The sequence below is a fragment of the Triticum dicoccoides genome, chromosome 1A (genome assembly GCF_002162155.2).
Source record: "Triticum dicoccoides isolate Atlit2015 ecotype Zavitan chromosome 1A, WEW_v2.0, whole genome shotgun sequence".
NCBI lineage: Eukaryota > Viridiplantae > Streptophyta > Magnoliopsida > Poales > Poaceae > Triticum > Triticum dicoccoides.
This window is the reverse complement of record NC_041380.1, coordinates 299801893-299807167: the sequence shown is the minus strand read 5'-3', so window position 1 is coordinate 299807167 and position 5275 is coordinate 299801893. Positions and strand designations below refer to the sequence as shown.

The 5275-nt window shown below is 43.3% G+C and overlaps 1 long non-coding RNA gene across 1 annotated transcript; it reads left to right on the top strand.

Annotated features, from left to right (window-relative positions):
• Positions 1–248: 248 nt before the first annotated feature.
• Positions 249–2385, top strand: LOC119283662. Its single transcript, XR_005139061.1, has 4 exons — positions 249–613; positions 742–908; positions 1002–1258; positions 1984–2385. It is a non-coding gene; the product is annotated as an uncharacterized LOC119283662 (long non-coding RNA).
• Positions 2386–5275: the final 2890 nt, after the last annotated feature.

The window sequence follows — 5275 nt, the reverse complement described above, 5'->3', positions numbered from 1 at the left end:
GCGATCATCATTTTTGGTCGTCCGTTTTCATGATCTGGACGTTTCTGGCTGTCAGATCTGATTTATGCGCCACGTCTGCCGTTTCCTGGGCCGACTGTCCTAGGGGATGCTACTCCAGTGGAAAAATCCGTGTGTCCTGGTTGATTGGGCCTGTGCGCGCGGCCCAACTATCTGATCAGTCCACTGTCCTGCCGATCCATCCTCTCCCCTCCCCTCCTCCTGACCTTCTGCAGCCGCAATTGATTCAGGTCGTTCCTCTTCCCTACCCTCTAGCGACGCCGCCGACGGCAACACGACACTTGTCCGGCTACAGCGCCACCAGAAGTGGCCTCCGAAGAGCCAGTTGATCCACCTATGAGGTAGAAAGGTTGGACGGTGCCATGCCGCCACCCGCAGATGTCTACCTCCGGTCGACCCCTGCCTCACGAAGCTCATCGTCTTGATCCGCCTGCTCCTAATCCGGATGATATCGTGCCTCTGACCCTTCCAGCCACCTTAATTGCATGTTCCCCATCTATCAGTTTGATGTTGATTTCCTCTCTTCCTTCCCGATCTTGCGTTCTGTATGTTCCCATCTGTTCGTTCTATGGTGAACCTGATCTGCTGGTTTAAGGTGCGAGTGCTTACTCTTTAGTTTCTGGATCCGGTTTCAGGTGTGAGCACTTAATATTCAGCGAGTAGCATGGCCCTCCTGAAGTCATCCCGATTTGATGTGGTTTTGGTTGTACCACGTTCCTGCAGGAGTTTCGATCTGCTGGGTAACCAATCTTCAGTTTCTGGATCCATTCATGATGTGTCATGCACCGGCGACGCTTAATACAAGTGTGACTTTGTATTTTCCTCTGTACAAGAATCTGCAACCTTCCTACTCCAGCAGCTGAACCTCTAGTAGCATGGTTCATGGCAAGGTTACCCTCTATCCACATTTGTTTCTTTCATGTACGAGTCCTTCCACCAAATGATTACATGTTCTAATATCCCCCAATCAATATTTTGTGCAGGCGGTGTTCATACTGATTTGGTCAACTAATTTGGGTAAAACTTGGAGGCTGGTTTTGGCATATTGATTTGGGATTTCTTTACTTTAATCTCTGATGGCTGCTGGACAGTTTATTACTACGACATTTGAGGAATTCTTCAGTTTTGAATCTCTGGTGGATAGCGGCTTTTAATTTTCTTCTATAATTCTCTATTTGTTGATCTAATTTCCAGCATGCTCCAAGTAAAATGGATATTTGCGTTCAATCGATTATCTCAGGTACATACTTGCCTTCAGGTTATGACGTTGTAGAAGTATAACTTCTAGAAACTTTTGTGATGTTTCCCTTTGTGGTGCTTCAGGTTATAAAGTAAAAGCAGTATCTTTTGTTGTCTCGCCTTTTTATTGTTCAATATTTAGACTGTAAACTTAACTATGTCTCTTATTTTGTGAAATAGTATTATCAATTACTATCCTGCTAATCTTACAAGGTCACACAAATGCAACATTTAGTTGGACAAATTATGCAAAGTACGGGATAAAAAACAATACTCATACTGATATAATCGAGATCACGCAGTGAAGGTTTTCTCTTAAAATAGTGAGGGTTAATCTAACATTTGTAAAGACGGGTAATAATGACTTTTCCTAGATGGTGTAGTAATGTCATGGTCCCTTTGATGACATACATATTTGTTCTTTGCTGTGAACTTACAAGAACTGGAAAAATCAACCTATTTATTCAAATTTCAAAAGCATGGAATTGTTTTTCCTTTCTTTTTGTATACTTCTCCTGATGTTTTGATGACAAGCACTTATTGCTAATCTGCATTTCATGATTACATGTTTTTTGGCTGATAGTATTATTAAACCTTTAAAACAATTTTTTTACTTGATATAATGGTTTGTAATGGTCTGCTGCTCAATATAATTGCTGGTATACAATAGATAAAACTATACTTTCACCAATTTATCATCCCTTTATAATATATTTATTACTACAGACTATGAAACAAAACAAATCAGTGCATCAGCGAGGACTAGGGTTATCAAATGATGAGTTGATAAACTGCCAATAAGATGTGAAATCAAGAACCAAGTGTTTCGTATGATGGGCAAGAACAACGAGCTAGGCTAAAAAATAGGGAAAACGAAGATCAAACAAATTGATGGGTGTTTATGATTTCAGTTTAAGGCTGATTGTACATCAACTTTAGAGCTGTATTTTTACCTTACAACCTGATGTTGTTGCTAAAACTTGCAGCTGGTTAGAATAAGATTTTAGTGTCTGATCTTGCAACTGCAGTACACACATTACGCTGCTAAAACAAGTGCCGGTGCTCTGTTTTGCTAACCTGAATATTCAGTTTGTTGTCCTTAAACCCAAGCAACTTATTTTGTTGTACTCCCTCAGTTCCATAAAATAAGACGTTATTACATTCAATATGCTTACATATTGTATGTAATAACGTCTTATATTAGCATATTGAATGTAATAATGTCTTATATTATGGACGAAGAGAGTATTTAACATCCATATTTCATTTCATCATATATTTTTGAATTTCCTACCATTATACCGAAGAAATGCATGGGCGTGGCAAAGCGCGCCAACAATGATTTAGTTGTATGCTTAATTTGGTTATCCAATACTGTATTTTTAAGTATATATGTTGATGCTTTGTAGATAGAGTATAGATGTTGTGCGGACAGAGAAAATCACATCGCACACGGACTAAACAATGGAACCCGTCGGTGATGTTTTCATCAATCACTCACAATTGTATACCAGCAATCGTTAGCTCACAACACACATAGCTTGTTAGCAGTAATAATCTATGTTGTTATCGGTCTTCACACACATTTCCGATTACAGACTTGTTTGCCGCGTATCACACACATCTTGTTAGGTTGAACTGTTTTTGTTCTCATGTCTCAACGCAAACAATTCATCCGATTGAACCGCATGACGTATATCGCACACACCTTGATCTGGCTGACAGTTTTTTTTGTGTTGCCTAATCACAAACAGTTCATCCGAGTGAACTGTATGCTGTATATTGCACACATCTTTATCTGGCTATCCGTTTCTTTTGTTCCTCCTCATCGCAAACAGTTAATTGAGCTGAACTGTATGCCCTGCATCGCACATGCAACTACAATCTGAACCGTGTTTGATGCATCCTCCATCGCAAATGTTTTGCACATTTTGATGGTTTTTTATACCATCGTTTGCGATTATTGCATCGTACACAGTTTTGTCGAAGTGTCTCTAATCGTAGTGTCGCGTTAGCAGCATCCTGCAATAGTGATAGTGTTCAATGATATAATTTTTGGTGATGTGCATAAACATTTGTTAGTTAAATATTTGATCAAAATTTGGTACAAATTACAAAGGGGGGCAATAAACCAGGACGGAGGTAGTACTTCAATGACACACAGTTCCCAAAATTGGAACCGTGTGTAATGACTTTCATTTTGCCTGTTACGTCAATCACACACGGTTGGCTCTAGCAAACCGTTGCCTCCGAAACTCTTTGTGGGACAGAAAATCCTCACCACCCAATTAAAAAAAAAAGAAAACCCTCACCATCCCCATGTCACAAAAACCCTCACCCCGCCCGCCACCCCCTCCGGTCCCCCTTCACACCTGCACAAGCTCCTCCGCGTCATGGAAATATCTACTATTCGAATCGCCTTTCAGGATAAATTGGGGGTTAGAAAGTTGGTACCATATGAGTTCCTCTCCACGCAACAGCCTAGCTATCTATGCATTCGAATGACTCTTGATCTCCATTTCATGCTCAGATAGAGGTATAACCTCCGCCAAAGCTTCTAAATCATCAATGATAGATGAAAGACGAAGCTTCTCTAACATGCTCCTCTGCACGCCCCACGTCTTCAAGACCGCCTGCATCATCGCCGTCTCATTTGTGTAGTTCTCCTCGTCGGACGAGCCGTCAGACGACTCAACATAGTTCTTGTATATGTACTCCAAATCAGATTCCATTGCCTGAAAGAAGAAGGGACAAATTTTCTAGCTTCAACAATGCATCGAACAAGTGCCGGGGCATGGTGAGTATAGTAGTAGTGGATGGTACCTAGCGAGGCGGTCGGAGGAGAGAAGTTGAACAACGACTTAGGAGAAGCGGGGTAGAGCCCGACTGGAACGCTGGAGATGACGAAGACGTAAAGTTCCCGCAGGGGTGTGGCGTGGAGGCCGGGGTGGTGGAGCGACGACGAAGGTAGGGGAGAAAAAAGAAATAAGAGAAAATGAGGAGGATGGAGGCACGGGGTCCGGAAGGGTTTTTGGGTGGGCTGAGGGTGTCAGAGTCCTACGTGGCTCATGTCCGGACTCTCGCAAGGCCCCACGTTTGTCTCGGGTTTGCCGAAAAAAGTACGTCCAGACCGCTCAGTGGACCTATACAGGCCCGCATTGGATGGCAAACCGTGTCCAGACAACGCGGCCCAGACGTATGCGGATGGTTTGAGGGTCCGCCTTGGCGATGCACTTATATGGCAATATAACAACCTCAATAAGAAAAGCTCATCATAACTTTTAGGGTTGGCATATCTGATAAACGTTGGCCACGAGAGATGGCATTTGCGAATGTTAGTCTGGCAGTTTCAATGTATTTAGAGAACTTGGGTGGTTCGCAAAACTGCAATGGTATTTCTTTAATTTTGAGTGGGTGGTTGGCAAATGTTCACTAGTTACTATTTTCACATTTTTTATCCACCACTCATCCATCAAAACCAAACACATACTTGGCTATCTCCAACCACCTATCACCCTACTCAACCAACCAGAAAAGGAAAAGTGCTCAAATGAACCAGCTGATCCACACAACGCGTAAATCACCTCGTCCTATCGACGTTTGTCCAACGTGGGCCCCAAATGCACATACGCCTTATTCTTTTCTCTTTCCCCTTTATTCTACCTTCATCCTCACCTCACATTTTTTTCTTCCATTATGAATCCATCTCCTTCCACCTCGCCTCGTGATTCCGTCTTTTTTGCCTTCGCAACCCTGCTGCGAGCGGAGGCGTGCTGTGAGCCCCGAGTAGTGGAGTTGGGAGCATGTCCGCCGGAGTTAGGGAGTGCTCGATCTCGTTAATGCCGCGACCAATGGGAGCACCACCGCTCCGTTGTCGGAGGTGCAATGAAGCACCGTCGGCTTCCGTCGCTGCGATGAAGCTACGACGAGCCGTCGGTGTTGCATTGGAGCACTGTTACGCCGGTGTGGCGCTGCAATGAAGCATCACCGGCTTTTCGTCGATGTTGCGACAGGTTGC